Here is a 23,171-nt window from a genome sequence, read left to right on the forward strand (position 1 = left end):
TCATAACAGAAGTATTGCAATTGAAAAAGTTGCCCAAAATTTTTATTTATTTTTTTTTACAGCAAAAAATATATATATTTTTTTTTTCATAAATCAGCCAGAACTGACAGCAGCCGGTAAATACATGTCTAATACATATAGGGTCCATTCACACATCTGTAAAATGGGTCCGCATCCATTACACAATTTGGCAGAACCTTTACAGACCCATTGTTTTCATTTCAAGTCTGAAAAATTAGGCATTCACAGGATAAAGAAGTATCGGCCATTCCAGGCCCCAAACATTAGCCCACATACGTTTACCGGACAGCTAAGAACATAGTATTCTATGGCTGAAGGTACATTAGGCATTCACAGGATACAGAAGTAAGTGTCGGCCAGTATTGGCCCCAAAAATTAGCCCACATGCGTTTACCTGACAGCTAAGAACGTCGTTTTCTTTGGCTGAAGGTACATTAGGCATTCACATAATACAGAAGTAAGTGTCGGCCATAAAAGGCCCCAAAAATTAGCCCACATGCGTTTACCTGACAGCTAAGAATGTAGTATGCTGTGGCTGAAGGTACATTAGACATTCACAGGCTACAGAAGTAAGTGCCGGCCAGTATAGGACCCAAAAATTAGCCCATATAGGTTTAACTTACAGCAAAGAATGTAGTCTATTTGATGGCTAGAGGTACAGTAGGCATTCACACAGTATACAGAAGTGTCGGCCTGTATAGGCTGCAAAAATGAGCTCAAATGGGTTGAACTGACAGCCAAGAACTTAGTATTTGATGGCTAGAGGTACAGTAGGCATTCACAGTATACAGAAGTAAGCGTCGGCCTGTATAGGCCCCAAAAATTAGCTCACATGGGTTGAACTGACTAGTGATGGACAAACATCGGCTGGGGCGGTTCGCGAACGCTAGCTGCAAATTTTCTCAAAAGTCCGCGAATCGCGAGTTTGCGGCGGGCCCCATTGACTTTAATGGGAGGCGAACTTTAAAAACCTTTAGGTCATATTTGCAGCCACAAAATACATACTAGCTGTGCACAAATAGTACCAGCACATAGACAATGTCATAACAGAAGTATTGCAATTAAAAAAGTTGCCCTAAATTGTTTTTTTTTTTTAACAACAAAAAATATATATATTTTTTCATAAATCAGCCAGAACTGACAGCAGCCGGTAAATACATTGTCTAATACATATAGGGTCCATTCACACATCTGTAAAATGGGTCCGCATCCATTCCACAATTTGGCGGAACCTTTACAGACCCATTGTTTCTCTTTTCCAGTCTGAAAAATTAGGCACTCACAGGATAAAGAAGTAAGTGTCGGCCATTCCAGGCCCCAAAAATTAGCCCACATGCGTTTACCTGACAGCTACGAACGTCGTTTTCTGTGGCTGAAGGTACATTAGGCATTCACATAATACAGTGAAGTGTCGGCCATAAAAATTATCCCACATGGGTTTAATTGACAGCAAAGAACTTCATTTTTTGATGGCTAGAGGTACAGTAGGCATTCACAGTACACAGAATGGTAAGTGTCGGCCTGTATAGGCTCCAAAAATTAGCTCACATGGGTTGAACTGACAGCAAAGAACTTCATTTTTTGATGGCTAGAGGTACAGTAGGCATTCACAGTACACAGAACGGTAAGTGTCAGCCTGTATAGGCTCCAAAAATTAGCTCACATGGTTTGAACTGACAGCAAAGAACTTTGTTTTTGATGGCTAGAGGATATGCAACTTGAGTTCCATCGCGTCAGGCAGTCACAAATAAGACGCATGAGGGGCAGGTTGTGTCACCGCTGAATCTCAGCAAGGCAAGCCATGGCTGTGTAAGAACTTCGTAAATGGCCCGAGATTTCCCTGCATGGCACATGTGTTATTTTGCCCTGTTTCAGCGAGCTCAGCAGATTGGCACCGTTGTCGCACACCACTTTACCAACTGACAAATTCAGCAGTCTCAGCCACCGATCTGCCTGTGAACGCAAAGCTGAAAGGAGTGCAGGACCAGTGTGGCTCTTGGCTTTCAGGCACAACAGACACAACACAGCATGGCAACGTCTCACCTGGCATGTGGAATAGGTTCTGGGGATCTTGGGCGGCGCAGGAGAAGAGACGGTAGCAGCGGAAGAGGAGGAGTCAGCCGAGGAGGAGAGGGAGGAGGAGAAGAAGAGGCAGGCCTGCTTGCAATCCGTGGCGGTACAACTAAATCTACACGGGTGTCACGGGTTACATGCTTAACGGCTGTCAGAAGGTTCACCCAGTGGGCAGTAAAAGTGATATACCTTCCCTGCCCGTGTTTGCTAGACCATGTGTCTGTGGTCAGATGTATCTTGGCACCAACACTGTGTGCCAGAGATATATTCACTTGCCCCTTAATATGGTCATACAGCTCTGGAATGCCCTGCCTTGGACCTTCCATTGTGGTGTTCCAATGGCCACAAATTTACGAAAGGCCTCCGAGTCCACCAGTTGATATGGCAGTAGTTGGCGGTTGGTGGGCTATCAGTTCCGACAAGCCAGCAGTCAAACGTTGGGCAAGAGGGTTATCCGGCGTCATCATTTTTTCCGCTCTAACATTTGGACCACAGAAGCCTGCCTTTTTCCAGAACAACGTGACGACGGCATCATGGAAGGTGGAGTGGAGGGCAAATGTGAGGAGAGAGGAGAAGGGGAAGCAGAAGGAGAAGGGGCTGGACGGTGAGAGCCTGGAGTGTGGCTTTGTGGGTTCTGACGGTGTTGCTCCCACTGGGCTCAGTGATGGGAGTTCAGGTGCCTTCTTAAGGCGGTTGTCCCTAGGTGAGTGTTGGGCTTACTGCAACCTATGCGTTGACTGCAAAGGTTGCAGATGAGAACACTGGTGTCAGCAACGGACACATAAAAAAAAGCGCACACTGCGGAGCCATGTGCCGGTGTCCTGGGAGTGCCAGATGTGACTGTACATGGTTCATGGTTCGCTCCTGATACATTTGCAGTCTGCTTTCTACCTCTTGTGCAATGCAAGTTCTGCCTGCCTCTCCTCCCTATCTGCCGGTCCATCTCTCCCTCTTAACTCCCTTCCTCTTTCTCTCTTGTTGACACCCACGTGACGTCCACAGACTCGTCATCATCGACGTCACCTTCCCCACCACTAACATTCGAGATCTCGGGGTAGGCAGCAACAGCGGGGACCAACCTCCTTGGGCTGATCTGGGTACTGTCGTCAGACTGCTGAGTGGCGGCTGTTGCTACCTCCTCTTCCTGATCCAATGCCAACAATGGCTGCTCATCGCAAAGGTCTTGTGATGGATCGGAAAATAATTCCAGTGACTCAAGTGGAGGGTATGTGGTGGTGGTGTCTTTAGGGGTGCACACAGCAGAGCGTGAAGAGGGTGCAGATAGAGAGGATGAGGAGGGTGCAGAAGAGGAAGGCTGAGTGAGCCACTCAACTAAGTCTGGTGCGTTCTTTGTTGTAATTGCATGTGGCTTTTGAAACTTCACAGTTAGGCTCCAGCCTACTGCTTCTGCCCTACCCCTACCACCCCTGCGTACGTCTCTGCCTCTTCCTCTGCCTGTCATGTTTTTAATTACCCTGTGACAAAAGTCTCTCGCAGTATATCTGGAAAAGGTAGATAACACCCTGCTTCAATCTGTGGTATTGGGGGGCCACAGGTTTATCACACCAGTTTTACAAATAATTGGCCAGTATCTGTTGTCAATATGTGTAGCACAGTTAACACAGCAAAAGAGGCCAATTTTTTGCAGGACTAAAATACAATCTTAGAAAAGTATACTGTTAAATAACACCCCGCTTCAATATGTGCTATTGGGGGGCCACTGGTCTATCACACCAGTTGTTCAAAAAATTGGCCAGTGAGTTTGGCACTGTTTCTATCAGAGTTAACACAGCAAAAGAGGCAATATTGTTGCAGGACACAAATACACTTATGAAAGTATACTCAGATAACACCACACTTCAATATGTGGTATTGGGGGGCCACTGGTTTATCACACCAGTTGTTCAAAAAAATGGCCAGTGAGTTTGGCACTGTGTGTATCAGACTTCACTCAGCAAAAGAGGCAATATTGTTGCAGGACACAAATACACTTGTAAAATTATACTCAGATAACACCCCACTTCAATATATGGTATTGGGGGGCCACTGGTTTATCACACCAGTTGTTAAAAAAATTGGCCAGTGAGTTTGGCGCTGTGTGTACCAGACTTCACTCAGCAAACTAGGCAATATTGTTGCAGGACACAAATACACTTGTAAAAGTATACTCAGATAGGCTCCAAAAATTAGCTCACATGGTTTGAACTGACAGCAAAGAACTTAGGTTTTGATGGCTAGAGGTATGGTAGGTGTTCACAGTATACAAAAGTAAGTGTCGGCCTGTATAAGCTGCAAAAATTAGCTCACATGGGTTGAACTGACAGCAAAGAACGTAGTATATGATGGCTAGAGGTACAGTAGGCATTCACAGTACACAGAACAGTAAGACAGTAAGGGTCAGCCTGTATAGGCTGCAAAAATTAGTTCACATGGGTTGAACTAACAGCAAAGAATGTAGTATATAATGGCTAGAGGTACAGTAGGCGTTCACAGTATACACAAGTAAGTGGCAACCTGTATAGGCTGCAAAAATTAGCTCACATGGGTTGAACTGAAAGCAAAGAACGTAGTATATGATGGCTAGAAGTACAGTAGGCGTTCACAGTATACACAAGTAAGTGGCAACCTGTATAGGCGGCAAAACTTAGCTCACATGGGTTGAACTGACAGCAAAGAACGTAGTATATGATGGCTAGAGGTACAGTAGGAATTCACAGTATACAGAAGTAAGTGTCGGCCTGTATAGGCGGCAAAAATTAGTTCACATGGGTTGAACTGACAGCAAGGAACATTGTATATGATGGCTAGAGGTACAGTAGGCGTTCACAGTATACACAAGTGGTGACCTGTATAGGCGGCAAAAATTAGCTCACATGGGTTGAACTGACAGCAAAGAATGTAGTATATGATGGCTAGAGGTACAGTAGGCGTTCACAGTATACAGAGATCTCTAACTGCCCCTAAAGCAACCACTGGATACCTCTCCCTATAGTAAAGAGACTGTAATAGACACTATAATGACATTGGAGCATTTTAAATGACTTTTGTGGACATTGACAGAGCGATTTGTGTGTGACTGCAGCCGATCTCCAACTGCCCCTAAAGCAACCACTGGATACCTCTCCCTATAGTAAAGAGACAGTAATAGACCCTATAATGACATTGGAGCATTTAAATGACTTTTGTGGACATTGACAGAGCGATTTGTGTGTGACTGCAGCCAAACTCTAACTGCCCCTAAAGCAACCACTGGATACCTCTCCCTATAGTAAAGAGACTGTAATAGACCCTATAACAACATTGGAGCATTTTAAATGACTTTTGTGGATATTGACAGAGCGATTTGTGTGTGACTGCAGCCGATCTCTAACTGCCCCTAAAGCAACCACTGGATACCTCTCCCTATAGTAAAGAGACAGTAATAGACCCTATAATGACATTGGAGCATTTAAATGACTTTTGTGGACATTGACAGAGCGATTTGTGTGTGACTGCAGCCAAACTCCAACTGTCCCTAAAGGAACCACTGGATACCTCTCCCTATAGTAAAGAGACTGTAATAGACCCTATAACAACATTGGAGCATTTTAAATGACTTTTGTGGACATTGGCAGCGATTTGTGTGTGACTGCAGCTGATCTCTAACTGCCCCTAAAGCAACCACTGGATACCTCTCCCTATAGTAAAGAGACTGTAATAGACCCTAAAACGACATTGGAGCACTTTAAATGACTTTTGTGGACATTGACAGAGCAATTTGTGTGTGACTGCAGCCCATCTCTAACTGCCCCTAAAGCAACCACTGGATACCTCTCCCTATATTAAAGAGACTGTAATAGACCCTAAAACGACATTGGAGCACTTTAAATGACTTTTGTGGAAATTGACCGAGCGATTTGTGTGTGACTGCAGCCGATCTCTAACTGCCGCTAAAGCAACCACTGGATACCTCTCCCTATAGTAAAGAGACTGTAATAGACCCTAAAACGACATTGGAGCACTTTAAATGACTTTTGTGGAAATTGACAGAGCGATTTGTGTGTGACTGCAGCCGATCTCTAACTGCCGCTAAAGCAACCACTGGATACCTCTCCCTATAGTAAAGAGACTGTAATAGACCCTAAAACGACATTGGAGCACTTTAAATGACTTTTGTGGAAATTGACAGAGCGATTTGTGTGTGACTGCAGCCGATCTCTAACTGCCCCTAAAGCAACCACTGGATACCTCTTCCTAAGCTCAAAAAGATACTAGACCTATACCGAAATACCAGCCCTGAAAAGGACTTTTGTGGATCTTCACATCCCTATATGTGTCTAGCAAACTCTCCCTGATGAGTACAGCAGACCTCTCCCTACACTCGCAAAAAACGGAATGTGAAATGGCCGCCAGATCGGGTCTATTTATAGGGTAGGGGGACTGTCCATGTGCTGGAATGTTTCAATTGGCTGTCCCCGTTCCACCTGACGGCTATGTCACAGGTCAAAGTTCTCCCCAATGTAAACAAATATGGCCGCCGCGAACGACGCCATGTGTCCCCAAATTTGGCGGATAGCGAACAAGCAATATTTGCCGCAAACCGACCACCGGGCGAACCGCAAGGTCATCTCTAGAACTGACAGCAAAGAACTTAGTATTTGATGGCTAGAGGTACAGTAGGCATTCACAGTATACAGAAGTAAGTGTCGGCCTGTATAGGCTGCAAAAATTAGCTCACATGGGTTGAACTGACAGAAAAGAATGTAGTATTTGATGGCTAGAGGTACAGTAGGCTTTCACAGGATACAGAAGTGTCTGCCTGTATAGGCCCCAAAAATTAGCTCACATGGTTTTTAATGACAGCAAAGAATGTAGTGTATTTGATGGCTGGAGGTACAGTATACATTCACAGTATACAGAAGTAAGTGTCGGCCTGTATAGGCTGCAGAAATTAGCTCACATGGTTTGAACTGACAGCAAAGAACTTCGTTTTTGATGGCTAGAGGTACGGCAGGCGTTTACAGGATACAGAAGTAAGTGTCGGCCTGTATAGGCTGCAAAAATTGGCTCACATGGGTTGAACTGACAGCAAAAGAACTTAGTATTTGGTGGCTGGAGGTACATTAGGCATTCACAGAAAAAATAATTGTCAGCCCTGAAAGGCCCCAAAAATTTGCCATTCAATGGACATGAAATGCCTTTGATGCCGCTGTATGTAGCAAAGCCAAGGACCAGGAATTGTTGTGGGTGGATGTCGGTCTGGCAAATATTTGTGGCCTGGCATGAGGAATTTCGATGAAACCTGGTCTACTGGTCACATGTGTTGAATTCCTCAGAGATCCATGCCTCATTCATTTTTATAAATGTGAGGTAGTCTACTCTGTAATGAGCTAGGCGAGTGCTCTTATCGGTCATGATCCCCCCTGCTGCGCTGAACGTCCTTTCGGACAGGCCACTGGACGGGGGCAAGCCAACATTTCCATTGCAAATTGTGCAAGCTCTGGCCAGAGGTCAAGCCTGCCCACCCAGTAGTCCACAGTTTTATCACTACTCAGAGCATCCACATCGGCCGTTAACCCGATGTAGTCAGACACCTGTCGGTCTAGGCATTCCCTCATGCTGTATCCGGAGTACAGCTGTCGATGGTTCGGCTTAAAGAAGAATCTCATATCTGAAGTGACCAAGACATCTTCCAACCGCCCTCTTCTTGCAGGCGCTGTTGGATTGCTACCCGCAACTGTCTCCCCGTGACTGGAAATTCCTCCTCCAGCGCACGGAAAAGCAGAATGCAGCATTTCCCTCAGTAAGGCCTGGAAGTGCTGCATTCTGACCACCCCTTGTAAAGAAGTAAAACGAGGTAAAATGGCGCTGTCTATTAAAAGGTAAGTACAGTAAAACCTTGGATTGCGAGCATAATTCGTTCCGGAAACATGCTTGTAATCCAAAGCACTCTTATATCAAAGCAAATTTCCCCATAAGAAATCATGGAAACTCAGATGATTCGTTCCACAACCATTTATTTATAAGTCCTTCAGTTTATAGTCCATATAAAAAGATTATAGCATTGCGAGAGGTTATATAACCATAAAATGTCCATCCACAAATAGCCGCTTCCACAAGGGGATTAGAAGCAAAATCCAGCAGGAGCTACAGAGTATGAAAGAGAAGAGAGGCGCCTCTAAGTGTAGCAATATGGTTCCATTTAATGAAGGTACAACATTTAGCAACTCACATGGTTGATGAATAAAACAGGCACATCTTAGTATGCAGGCATCCGGGGTAAAGCTGTCCACATAGACTATCTTCTGCACCGCCGACTGCCAGTCTGTAATCCTGACCGGGAAGACCACCCTGCAGTAAAGCGATCTGAAAGCGAGGGGCAGCATGGAAGTGATGACGTAGATGGTGGTGTGGAGGACGGTCTATGTGGACAGCTTTAGCCTGGATGCCTGCATACTTAGATGTGCCTGTTCCAATCATCAACCATCTGAGTTGCTAACGTTTGTACCTTCATTAAATTTAACCATATTGCTACACTTAGAGGCGCCTCTCTTCTCTTTTCTACTCAGCTGTGACTTGAGGCTACTTGTATATCAAGACATCGCTTGTAAACCAAGTCAAAATTTATTTGAAAATTTTGCTTGTCTTGCAAAGCGCTCTTAAACCAAGTTACTCTCAAACCAAGGTTTTACTGTATATACTAATTGTGGAAGGGGTTAAAATATTGTGCAATAAAATACTAGTGTGCAATTAAATGTAAAACACTGTGAATAAACCTATGTAAAAACATTGTATGAAAAATTATAAAAAATTATCCAAACATTAGTATATAAAATAAATAGAGATAAAAATAGACACATAAGTTGTGAGCATAAAGTGATGTGTGCAATCAATAAAAATGACAATAACAAAGTGCCAGTGTAAAATATCCAGTGAAAACACCAAAAGTATTAAATATATATATATTAACTCAAAAAAGTCCAAAATTAGTCCATAAAGTGCTTGCAAAAAAGTGCTTCATAAACCAATAATGCTTCAATATTATTCGGGGGGGGTGATCCGGGTGATAAGTGTAGGGTGAAGAAAAACATGCACCCCTCCAGTATATCCCGCACTCACCAGAGATATATACCCCTACAGGGGTAATAAGCTTTAGGATAATAGCCTCTTTCCTACGGATCCTAGTAGTGGGCTCTTAGGTGGAAATATCCCTGGGTGTCTCCTCTCAGCGCGGTCAGATGTTGCCAATGCACAAGATCACCATAATAATCCTGCAAGGAGGGTTGGAATTGGTAGGTTTGAAGTATGCTTTTAATCCACTCAGTGATGTTCGTGGATGATCTGTTGAATTTTAATTTTCCATTCAAAGCTTTTGTAGATGGTGTTTATAGGTGGGATACCAGCCAGTATCTTCAAAGAGTGTCAATTCCCTGAAAGGTGATATGTGAATGACAATTTATAGTAGCTAGATAATCCCACAACACAGATGCCTTTACACCATGGGGTTCCAAGGTGTAAAGGCATTACCTTGGAACCCCATGGTGTAAAGGCATCTGTGTTGTGGGATTATCTAGCTACTATAAATTGTCATTCACATATCACCTTTCAGGGAATTGACACTCTTTGAAGATACTGGCTGGTATCCCACCTATAAACACCATCTACAAAAGCTTTGAATGGAAAATTAAAATTCAACAGATCATCCATGAACATCACTGAGTGGATTAAAAGCATACTTCAAACCTACCAATTCCAACCCTCCTTGCGGGATTATTATGGTGATCTTGTGCATTGGCAACATCTGACCGCGCTGAGAGGAGACACCCAGGGATATTTCCACCTAAGAGCCCACTACTTGGATCTGTAGGAAAGAGGCTCTTATCCTAAAGCTTATTACCCCTGTAGGGGTATATATCTCTGGTGAGTGTGGGATATACTGGAGAGGTGCATGTTTTTCTTCACCCTACACTTATCACCCAGATCACCCCCGAATAATATTGAAGCACTATTGGTTTATGAAGCACTTTTTTGCAAGCACTTTATGGACTGATTTTGGGCTATCAGTTCCGACAAGCCAGCAGTCAAACGTTGGGCAAGAGGGTTATCCGGCGTCATCATTTTTTTTCCGCTCCAACATTTGGACCACAGAAGCCTGCCTTTTTCCAGAACAACGTGACGATGGCATCATGGAAGGTGGAGCGGAGGGCAAATGTGAGGAGAGAGGAAAAGGAGAAGGGGCTGGACGGTGAGAGCCTGGAGTGTGGCTTTGTGGGTTCTGACGGTGTTGCTTCCACTGGGCTTGGTGATGGGAGTTCAGGTGCCTTCTTAAGGCGGTGGTCCCTAGGTGAGTGTTGGGATTACTGCGACTTATGCGTTGACTGCAAAGGCTGCAGATGGCAACACTGTTGTCAGCAATGGACACATTAAAAAAATCCCACACTGTGGAGCCATGTGCCGGCGTCCTGGGAGTGCCAGATGTGACTGTACATGGTTGATGGCTCGCTCCTGATACATTTGCAGTCTGCTTTCTACCTCTTGTGCAATGCAAGTTCTGCCTGCCTCTCCTCCCTATCTGCCGGTCCGTCTCTCCCTCTGAACTCCCTTCCCCTTCCTCTCTTGTGGACTCCCACGTGACGTCCATAGACTCGTCATCATCCACGTCACCTTCCCCACTACTAACATTCGAGTGGCGGCTGTTGCTAACTCCTCTCGTAAAGGTCTTGTGATGGATCGGAAAATAATTCCAGTGACTCAAGCGGAGGGTATGTGGTGGTGGTGTCTTTGGGGGTGCACACAGCAGAGCGTGAAGAGGGTGCAGATAAAGAGGATGAGGAGGGTGCAGAAGAGGAAGGCTGAGTGAGCCACTCAACCAAGTTTGGTGCGTCCTTTGACGTAATTGCACGCGGCTTTTGAAACTTCACAGTTAAGCTCCGGCCTACTGCTCCTGCCCTACCCCTACCACCCCTGCGTATGTCTTTGCCTCTTCCTCTGCCTGTCAGGTTTTTAATTACCCTGTGACAAAAGTCTCTAGAGAATTGCAGTATATCTGGAAAAAGGTATATAATACCCGCTTTAATCTGTGGTATTTGGCGGCCACAGGTTTATCACACCAGTTCTACAAATAATTGCCCAGTAACTGTTGTCACTGTATGTAGCACAGTCAACACAGCAAGAGAGGCCAATTTTTTGCAGGACTAAAATACACTCTTAGAAAAGTATACTGGTAAATAACACCCCACTTCAATATGTGGTATTGGGGGGCCACTGGTCTATCACACTAGTTGTTGAAAAAATTGGCCAGGGAGTTTGGCACTGTGTGTATCAGACTTAATTCAGCAAAAGAGGCAATATTGTTGCAGGACAGAAATACACTTGTAAAAGTATACTCAGATAACACCACACTTCAATATGTGGTATTGGGGGGCCACTGGTCTATCACACCAGTTCTACAAATAATTGGCCAGGGAGTTTGCCACTGTGTGTAGTATTGCTGCAGAAACGCTCAGTCACTACCACACCTGTCACAATGCTGCACAGTGCACAATAATACTGCTAATCCACTATAATATGCTTTCTACAAAGTATGTTATACTGTGGATTAACCTCCTCCCCCACCCCCACTTTTTAGTGCACTGCACAGCAATACCAAACAATTTTCAGCCCTTTAAATGACTTTTGTGGACATTAACAGAGCAATTTGTGTCACTGCTGACGATCTCTCACTGCCCCTACATCACAGACTGGATACCTGCCCCTATACTAAAGAGACTGTAATAGACCCTATACTGACATTGCAGCACTTTAAATGACTTTTGTGGACATTAACAGAGCAATTTGTGTCACTGCAGATGACGATCTCTAACTGTCCCTACAGCACAGACTGGATAACCTGTCCCTATACTGAAGAGAGACTGGACCTATACCGAAATACCAGCCCTGTAAAGGACTTTTGTGGACATTAACAGAGCGATTTTGTATCACTGCAGCCGATCTCTAACTGCCCCTAAAGCAACGACTGGATACCTGTCCCTAAACTCAAAAGATACTAGTAGACCTATACCAAAATACCAGCCCTGAAAAGGACTTTTGTGGATCTTCACAGCGCTATTTGTGTCTAGCAAACGCTCCCTCATGAGCACAGCAGACCTCTCCCTACACTGGCAGAAAGCGGAATGTGAAATGGCTGACAGCTCAGGTCTATTTATATTGTAAGGGGACTGTCCATGTTCTGGAAAGTTTCAATTGGCTGTCCCATTCCACCTGACGGCTGTGTCATGGGTCAAAGTTCTCCCCAATGTAAACTAATATGGCTGCCGCGAACGCAAATTTGGCGGGTAGCGAACAAGCAAAATTTGCTGCGAACCGACCGCTGGGCGAACCGCAAGGCCATCTCTACTTGTGACCAGGTTTAACGCTTGCAGCCGTTCCTTTTAGGGTTAGGATACCTGCCAACCCCCAATAAAGATTTAAACCCCTGATCTCCCCCTGATCACCCCCAGTTAACCCCTTCCCCCATGTCACATTGCACACTATACACAGATAATTTAGAGTTTTTTTGTATATCTGTGAGTGTGATTGTGACTACAGTTAGCGCTAGCGAGTACTTTACTGTCCCAAGTAGGTTTAGGGTCCCCCCCCAAATAAAGATAAACCCCCTGATCCCCCCCCTCCCCGATCACCCCTTCATTGCCCTGTCACAGTGTCACTTTTATAGTGTACATTTTTTTTCTGATCACTATTATTAGTGTCACAGGTGACATTAGTTAGTGTTAGCATCAGTCTAAGATAGCGCAGATCCCCGGCGCATAGTTAGAAAAAACCCATACCTCCCAACTTTCAAACTTGAGAATGAGGGACACTTGAGGGGGGTAGAAGCGTGTGACCTGCGGCGAAGCGTGCTGCAGCAAAAAAAATAAAGGCGTGGCCAAACAATAGCGTGGGAGGGGCTTAAGGGCATGGTTAAACAAATTCCAGGCTTCAGGTATGTGCTGGGGGGGGTCGCATTGGGAGGTAAACGACTTGTGCTAGAATGTGGGGTAGAGTGGGGATAGATATATACTAGGGGTGTGCTTTGGGAGGGGAGAGGACTTGTGCTAGAAGGCGGGGGGGGTTAGATATGTGCTGGGGGGGGCTTTGGGAGAGGAGGGGACTTGTGCTAGAAGGTGGGGCAGAGGAGTATTGGACAAATGTTGGGGGGAACTTTGGAAAGGGAGGGGGGGACGCAGAATTGTACTGGGGGGGTCAGATGCGTCCGGAGGGGGTACACGTTTTAAAAAAAACAGGAAAATGAAACTGTTTAATACTGGTCCCTGCTGTTTGTATCCATCCCAAATGTTCTGGCTCCAGTTGTAGGGTGGTGGCGCCGAGCACTGGGGTACTGGCGATGCTGCAGGGGCTACTACATGGGGTGCTAAAGGGTAAGGAGTCAGCCCTGAAGCAGCAGAGGTTAGGCTGGGAGGAGCAGAAGACCCAGTCCTCCGGATCACGCACAAGTGGATGATGCCTGGCCCCACCTGCTCCATGCTTGGCCCCATGCTTAGTGACCTTGTAAGGTGGATCAGAGGCAGGGACTCCCCTGGGGGAGTGACATGCCCCCTCCAACCTTTCCCCACCCTGGCCTTGCTGGAAGTGCTCCTGTCCCTGGTCACAGCTGGGTGCTATCACTTAACAATTGATCTGTCAGGACCCAGAGAATAGATCAGCAAGTTGCTTACCATACCATACCATCTAGGGGGAGCATGGCAGTCAGCATGCATGCATAGTGTCTCACCAGGGTCTCAGCTCTTTATAGATCCCCACGCAGACAGCACAGACCAAAAGCTTCCTTCCCATCCTCTGCTGTGTATGTGCAGGAAGTTGTCTTGGGAGCGTGTCTGTCTGCGCACAGCCAATCCACTCCCGGGAACTCAGCTTGCTGACAGATCCCTGCTGTCACTAAGAGAAGAGTGACAAAGGCTAGGGTACAGCGCTGTTGCTTGGGGCGGCACTGCAACTAACAAAGGGAGGCATCAGAGAAAAGGTACATGGGGGACCAGGAAGAGAAGGGAGCGGGAGCAGCCACTGGGGATACACTGTGTACATAATACTACATACCACCATCCAGTCTCTGTATTGCAACCGACATCTCCCCGTCGACTGCCTGTCACAATAATGACAGGCAGTCGGCAGTGAGAGCTCAGCTGCAATACTGAGACTGGTCAGACTGCACACTAATATTAGGCTTCTGAACTCCCTGAACAGATAGGAGATATGGATGGCAGTGCAGAGCAGGGAGGCTGTTGAAGGAGCCGTGGGAGAGCTGCTCTGCTTTCACTCTCCATTACAGAAGGCTGAGCAGGGGGCGTGGCACCTTTTCCCTCGTTCTCTATGCACTTGTTGCTTGACACAGGGGGTGGGTGTTGGTAGCAGTCCCGCCCATCCCCGACATCACATCTTGGATTTGACAGGTGCAGTCTCTCATTGAAGCTGCACAGTGCACACCCAGCCAACTTTCTCACCAATCCCTGGCTCTGCTGCATGTACACACTGCTGCAGGTCCTTCTGAGATAGAAGTTAGGATATGATTAACATAATAATGCGGGACAAAGCCTCTATACAGCGGGACAGAGGTGTAAATGCGGGAAAGTTCCGCCCAATCCGGGACTGTTGGGAGGTATGATAAACCCTTGATTACCACATGCACACACATACACACACACATACACACACACACATACACTTCCATTACTAGTATAGTGTTTGAACAGATCAATATCTGATCTGATCAGAACCATACTAGCGCCCCCATAGTTTAGGGTTCCCAAAACGCGGTGTTTGCACGATCAGCACTGATTCCTGCCAGCACCTGCATTTAACCCCTCCGCCCAGCCCACCCCACCCAGGCAAGTGTAGTAATCAATAGATTACTGTCACTTACAAAAAAAAAAACCAAAACCGCTGTGTTAGCAGAGTCAGGCCTGATCCCTGCTAGCATTAGCAGTTTTTTTTTAAATAGTTCTTGACAACCAGGTCACACTACTGTACCGGTCAATTTAGTTGCTAAAATGACCAAATGGTGGTACAGTAATGCAGAGGCCTACAGTATACTGACCATGTCAGATGAGAGCGGTGGGGAAGCCTCACTGGTCAGGGTCAGTATACGAACCTGAAGAGAGCAGCGGCTTCCTAACAGATAGCTCCGATGACGGATGGGTCCCTGTTAGAACCAGGCGTACCCGACCCCATTCTGGAGTTGCTGAGGTGCAGAGATCGCAACTAGTATGGTACTAGTGCCGCTCAGCCTTCTGGTGACCTGGCGAGCACCAGCGGCTTAGTACACCCTGGACCTAGTACAACCAGCACTGCAGTAACACTTGGTGACGTGGCGAGTCCCATAAGTGCAGTTGAAGCTTGTGCGGTGGCTAGCACAAGTAGTGGCCCGCAGCAACCGTGTATTCGAAGACAAGCCTGTAGAGCCCATAGTGCCCTCCCTGATGCGCTGGCATATCCTCATTGGAAACCCACTGATACTACAGCACCCGTACTTGCCCCATTCACTGGCCAACCTGGAATCCACATGGAAACAGCCAATTTTACTCCCCTGAATTTTTATGAGCGGTTTTTCACAGAAGATCTTTTCAGATCTATTGTGGACCAAACAAATTTATATGCTGGTCAATTCATCGCCGTCAACCCAAATTCGCCCCTTGCCAGACAATTTGGCTGGAAACCTGTAACAGTTTCTGAGTTTAAGACGTTTCTGGGCCTTTCCCTCAACATGGGCATAACCAAAAAGAGTGAATTGCGGCTATATTGGTCCACTAGCCCACTTCACCATATGCGCGTGTACTCTGCCTGCATGCCCAGGGCGAGATACGAGCAAATTCTGCGATTTATGCATTTCAACGACAATGAAATCAGTCGTCCTCGGGGAGATCCTGAATATGATCGGCTCCACAAAAATTGTCCCTTGGTAGACGACTTCAATCAGCGGTTTGCAGCCTTGTTTACCCCCCCCCAACAAGTTGTCTGCATTGATGAGTCCCTGATTAAGTTTACTGGCCGCCTTGCTATGAAACAGTATCTCCCCAGCAAGTGTGCATCTGCGACGCCCGTTGCTTATTAACCACAATATACAAAAGGGAGTGAACTGGAAGTGACATGACGCTGCTGAAGACGTTTGATGATGAAACGCCTACAACGCCGTCGCATCACTTCCAGTTCCAGTACTCGCGTGGAACGCATTGCGTTCCAAGGATCTACATACCGCTTGTTTCAACTTCTTTACTGTGAGTACCCATCTGTTAATATTTAACAAATAAAGACTTACTATACAGAATTACACTATGTGCCCTTTTTTGCCCTACATGGCATAACTGCACTAGCCTTGTCCCCCTGAGATTGGCTGACATTTTTTGGATTACTGGAGCTAATTACCCCAAGTGAGTGCGGACCCCCACAGGACCCCGGCTATCCTTTATAGGAACCTATGTACATTCTGGAGCCCTACAGGGACCTCACGGTATATCCATACCCTAGGACCACCAGAGGGAACCAGGATCCATCTGAGGGACCGTCATCCTCATTACTATACCCGCTCTATACCCCTGTGTGGGGTGGATATTTCTGGTGAGTTGGCTACTTACCCTAGGGGTCACCAATCACCTCACCTTATTACCCACCATGGGGTCACCTCCGGTATTGTTATATGAAGATTCTGTCACCTATATCCATATATGGACTAATTTTGCCACTTAATACATAGTCACTTTATCTGATTACTTATGTGCACTGGTCATACAGACTATTTTGCCAGCTGACAATCAGTCACTTTATTGCATTACTTATGTGCACTGGTCACTTTATTGTATTTTTTGATTGATGCATCTTTACCTGATTAATTGATTTTTTGTGCACTTTGCCACTTCATTTATTATTTCTTACCTTAGATTGCACCTTATCAATTTGATATTCTAGTGTGCACTTAGTCACTTTATTTATTTCTCTGCCACCACCTATTCATCTTAGAACTTTATTAATTGCACCTTTGTTGCACTATTTATTATACTCTTAGCATATTTATATTTATATTTTATATACTCCACTGCTCACTTATCGTTTATTTACATATTCCTGTCACAATATATATTGTACATATTTGTTTTTTCATAATTATAATATTGATACCCATCATTCAATATTTTTATCACCTATACCCCAACATATCTTCTTGGATTAGCCTTTTTCAGTAGACAGCGCCATTCCCCTTACTTTCACCTGTTCAGTCTGCTTGTGGACTTAGCTTTTGTAACATCTCCAGATCGCACCTTTTAGGCCTCCTATGGAGGATATGTCGATAGACTTCAAAGCAATTTGAATACTGCTTATGAGAAAGCCCAGGAAGCATCCACTGCAAGGGAGCAAAGAAACAAAAGAAATTTTGATCTCAAAGTGGGAGTCCAGGACTTGCAACCAGGAGATCGAGTGTTATTACGCAATCTGGGAGTGCCAGGTAAATACAAATGAACCTATTGATGGCGTTCCCAACCTTACATCGTCTACAGACGGCTACCTGAACTTCCTGTGTACCAAATTCGCCCATAGGCAAAGGCCTGCCTGCTTAAAACCTGGCATCGAAACCACCTTCTGCCCATACCTGAGGCCATTCGGATCTCTTCACCCCCTTGTTCTGATACACCCTGCTCTCTTACTTTAAGGCCTAGAACCCATCAGACATCCAAACCTACATTCCGATGAGGTTTGAGGAGAGCGACGAAAATAACTGACTCTTGACTGGTTGTGGGTCCCCCCACCTGAGGGCACCACCAGAGTTTCTCAGCCTTCAATGGAGGATGTAGGTGCAGTGTCTCCACCTGAGAGGGTATAACATCAGCCTGTTGAGACAGGGAGATCTGAACCATCTCCTGAAAGAGGGACTGGAGGTGTTAAGCTAGAACCAACTGACAACCCTGAAGTGCAAAATATTAGAGAAGATCCAATCCCCTCCACCCAAGATGAAGGAGAAGGAACTGCTGTAGTTCAGAAGAACCTGAGCCTGGTTGTAGTTTTTGGGGCCTTGGACGTGAGCCTGAGACCATAGAAAACATGTATTCCAGGCTTAGACAGGAAATGTCAACTGAGCCTTGGCGGTTTACCTAGTTGATTAATACCTCCTTCAAGCCTTATTTTGAGTAAAGTAAATCTAAAGAGTTAATACAGATCTGTATTGTGTCAATGTTTAATTTAACTATAACTATAGGCAAATACTTATATTTATATTGACGTCTACTAGGCCTGCACGATATTGGAAAAAAATTATATTGCGATATTGAGGGATTCAGTGCACACTGCAGTCTTGTACCATATACATTACAGGGTTACTGTTACTGTAGGGTAGGGAAGTAGTGCAGCCTTCTGATTGTACAAGGGACACCTGGGACAGCCAGGGTTAATGTTACTGTAGGGATGGGATGAGTTTTGCAGCAGCCCTTCTTCTGATTGTATATATTATATACTGCACTGGGAGTCCGGGACAGCCAGGATTAATGTTACTGACACTGTAGGGAAGGATGCTGGGAATGGATGGAAATCATGAAGTATTGCAGCAGGGCATGCAGGCAGCAGCACAGCCTTCTGATTGTAATTGCAGATACAGGGCACTGAGGGCAGGCCAGGGTTAATAATGTATACTGATGCTCTCTCAGTGACAGTCAGTGTGGAATTATTCACAGTCTCTCACTCTCAGGAGCCGGGACTCACAGCGGTTGTAGGAGAACTAGGACCTGGTAGAAGAAAACAGCCGCATACAGTGACTCACTCCACTTCCGTGCACTGCAGCCCACACGTTCAGTCTCCGCCCTGCAGCTAGTTTTCTCAATGGCACAGCGAACCAATCACGCCGTGAGTAGCGGCACAGCGAACCAATCAGGTGTGCAGGCACGCGTGATTGGTTAGCTGTGCAGCTGCTCACGGTGCGCTGCTCACCGCTGAAGTGTGGGACGGATGTAATCACTGAGTCCTCCTCCTCCCCCTGCCGAGTCCCGACTTCTCCCTGCCTATGCTAAATATTGTGTCTTCGGCGATATGAATATCGCCCACGCCCGCAGAACGATAGTCGAGATCACATCGACTATCTTTCAGTCCTAACGTCTACTATCATTTTACATTCAGGTTACATCTCTTTTAATGAATAGGGACAATATTACATCTTTCCCAAATTATTGGGAGAATGCTATTGATAAGACATTACTTTTTGTGACAATCAACACCTGGGGGACTGGCCACACTACATTGATTTGATGCCTGGTTCATGTATCTGGCTCTGATTCTATTACATTATACTTTTCTTTCTTTGTTTGGTAAATGTAGGATGCATCAGATTGTAGGAACAGTCCTTTCACATGGGCTTTCCGCCCAGGGGATTCTGTTTTGCTCAGTGGGGATCAATCCACCGATCCCCGCTGAGCAGGGGGATGACAGGTCTGTCTCCACTCTGTGTGCAGAGACAGACCTGTCAGATCCCCGCTCTCCTCTATGCCTGCCTGTCCATTTTCATCCGATCCTATCCGATCCAATCCTCCAGACGGGTGGAAAATAGGGTTTCCATCCATCTGGATTTCACAGACAGGATCGGATCAGATAGCAGCGGGTGTTAGCGGACATGTCACCGCTGACATCCGCTGCTCCATAGACGTACATGGAGCATCCGATCAGGTTCGCCTGAAAAACTGATAGGCGGACCTGATCGGAAAGCCCATGTGAAAGGGGCCCTAATGCAAACTGTGTGCCGTTCTCCTCAAAGTTATTTGTACATTGCATTATCAATCTTTCTTTCACCATGTTATTTTCTATGCATTGTTGTACTGCTGCCACCTGCTGGCCAGAATTTAAATGCCGCATGCCTCTGTTCTTGTTAGTAAAGTTTTTGATATTATGGGCGTGGTTTTACAGGCTGTGTGTCTTATCACATCCAGCAGCCCTCTTCAGTTCTTTATGGCTGTGTGACTGGAAACTCCACATTTTTGGACTTGTGAAGGCATCAGTTTTTGACCAGCAGTTAGCCACAGGATAGACACCAACAGGAAAGTATTGATACCACTACTACAGAACAGTATTGTATCACCGTCTATTGCTGTATCTGGATTGAATAAAGCCACGTTTGATTTCATCCTCATGCCTAAGTCTGGATCCATCTTACCTGAGCATCTGCCGGTTCGGTCTGCCCCACTGCTTGAATACAAAGGTAGGAAGTCACACAGCTATTATCAGTTATACTTTTATTCGCCTTCATGTGGGGACAGAACAAACTGTTTTCTCATTCAACTATGATCAGTCTTGTTCTCTGTTCAAAATCCCTAATGCTCTATGGGTTTGTATCCCTTTCATATCTACTTTTCAGATAAGTACTGTACAGCCACCCCTCTACCTCCTCCCCCTGTGCCCTATATGTATTGTAAGGGGGTTGGCTCGGCAGCTGGTGTGGGTGACCCCCTGGGTGGGTTCGTTACACAAAGAGACAGCCGAGGAGTGGTTGAAAACAACGGTCTATGGTTTATTCTTCCAATTTGCTGGAAACAAGTGCAAGCATCCAAACAGCATAAATCAAACAAAACATAAAATAAACCCTGGCCACTTGGGGCGTCTACCTTCACAACACAGGAACCTACCTATGGAGTCTGTCACAACCTACTGCTGGGCAGACACTGCTGGTCATACAGCAGAAAACCAATAGTCTATTTGTTTTTCTCACAAAAAAAGTCAACACCACCTCACCTTCAGAAGTCTTTCTCGGCTCACTGCTCTCCTTAACGCAAAAAGCCTCAGGATGCAGCAATCAGTAGTCATCTTCTGGATAACTTATAGAGGCCTTAATTCCCTCATTCTGAATAGCTGAAGTTTTCCAACGTCCTTAAACCTTTCTGGCTACCTCCGCAGCCGACACCTGATAGTAATTGGTGAATTGTCTAAACAAGGCAGAAATGTATCTCCCGTCTGTGACAACACCCACCGATTTACCTGACTTCCTGTCACAGTATCTACTTATGTTGTGTCCCTTCGTGTCATACACTGTCACTTTGTGTCACCGGTATTGATCAATCCTCTCCCAGTGCACACGTGCGGGGGAGGTTCACCATGCATGTCTCGCTCGGGTCCCTACCACTTAGTGACTCCGCTCCAGCGGCTTATCCAATGCTATGCGACGGATGGCTGTCTGAGGTTTTGGAATCATGTTCCCGCGCTGGTGCCTGTGGAATGCATAATGCACCCCTGCATCACGCCGGGATGGCACCATGCATTCCAGAAATCAGTTGGTCATATTGGCCATATCCCCTGCGCATGCGTGCTAAGGCGCATGCTTGAGCGTCAGACACCATATTTAAACTGGTGCACTAGGCAGCTTACTTGAAGACACTGCCAGTTCATGTACTCGACCAGAGACACCTCCTTCTTTATCTTTGGTTTTAATTTACACAGCTTTTTGGTCACCAGGAATATTTAAACTGGTATGTAACTATTTACTGTACAATGATGACTCATTTTATGCACATGTAAACACAATTGTTGCATGATTAAAATTATGTTTTTTTTTATTAATATGATGCAGGAATATATACAATATAATATACCCTGAGGAAAGGTTTGACATGAAATGCTTCGGATCTTGGACATACTGTTACATTGATGTTCCATATATTATGATGATCATCTACTATAAGCCGTGCAAATATTTTAATTGTGTGTATATAACGATTATTGTCGTGTTGTAATTATTCCTATGACTCTATGGAGTTATGTTACTCTCACTTTTATACGATTGAAATAAAAAGTATTTTTAGGAAACATATATTATTTTTGTGATGTTCGGTTGCCTACATAAGCTCACCCATTTAGGGCTTTTTTTGGTTTACAGTGTGTCATTTAAAGGTATACATAACATGTCTGAACCTAGAGTGTCTTTAGGGCTGGACAGTCAGGGCCGGTGCTAGACAATTTTGCGTCCTAGGCAAGACCCGCTACTTGCGCCCCCCCCCCCCCCAAACTAAGGGATATATGTATGGAATTTTGATTTTTTTCAATTTTTTTACTAGTAATGACAGCGATCAGCGGTTGTGGCGGACAAATCTGGCACTATGTGACACGTTTTGGGGACTAGTTACACCAATACAGTGATCAGTGCTAAAAAAATGCACTGTCACTGTACTAATGACACTGTCAAGGAAGGGATTACCATTAACGGCAATCGAAGGGTTAAATGTGATCCCTGGAAATGTTTACGAACTGTGTGGGGGAGGTGCTTTGACTGGGGGAAGACAGAGATCCATATTCCTGCTTAGCAGAATCACAAGATCTTCATCTTCCCCTCTCAAAGAATGGCGATCTGCCTTGTTTACATAGGCAGACAATTGTTCTGTCTGCCACGGAAACGATCAGCGGGTCCCGGCGGACATCAGGTCCGCTAGACCCACTGATTTGGTTCACGCTATGTCCCAATAAAAAAGAAGTATATGTGCATGGGGCAGTCTGGAAATTAATATATACAAAAGCAGCAGTTAATAATAATAATAATAATAATAATAATAATATACAGTATAATATATGTACTGCTCATATATAATATTGGGGGGTCACACAAGACTGCTGCTTTTGTATATATTCTATTTTCCTGCTGATATAATATTGGGGGATAGCACACAAGACTGCTGCTTATATAATTTACATAATTATGTAATTTATAATTTGTGATATCCCACCACCATCCACACACACCGTGTGGGACAGACAGCCAGGGACTGCACGGGCTCCTCTGCTGTTTTGCGGGTGGGACTTGACCAGAGGAGGGAAGGATGTCACACTAAGGTGGGCGGAGTGCCGCGTCCATGCTCAGCACCTACTTGGCTCGCACAGCAGCACCAGTCATGGGCACACAGTGTAAACCAAAAAAAACCTGCACTCAATAAATAGTAATAAAAATGAATGAAATAATATAGCAGCTAGCACAGGCAAATAGATATACCTAAACATACGTAAGTGGATAAACTGCAGCGCTCACAACTATTGAATTAATAAACATGATTGAAGGTAAAAAAAATTAATGATAAAAATTCATGAGTGTCCATCAA

Source organism: Pelophylax lessonae (genome assembly GCF_965119305.1).
Source record: "Pelophylax lessonae genome assembly, chromosome: 8".
NCBI lineage: Eukaryota > Metazoa > Chordata > Amphibia > Anura > Ranidae > Pelophylax > Pelophylax lessonae.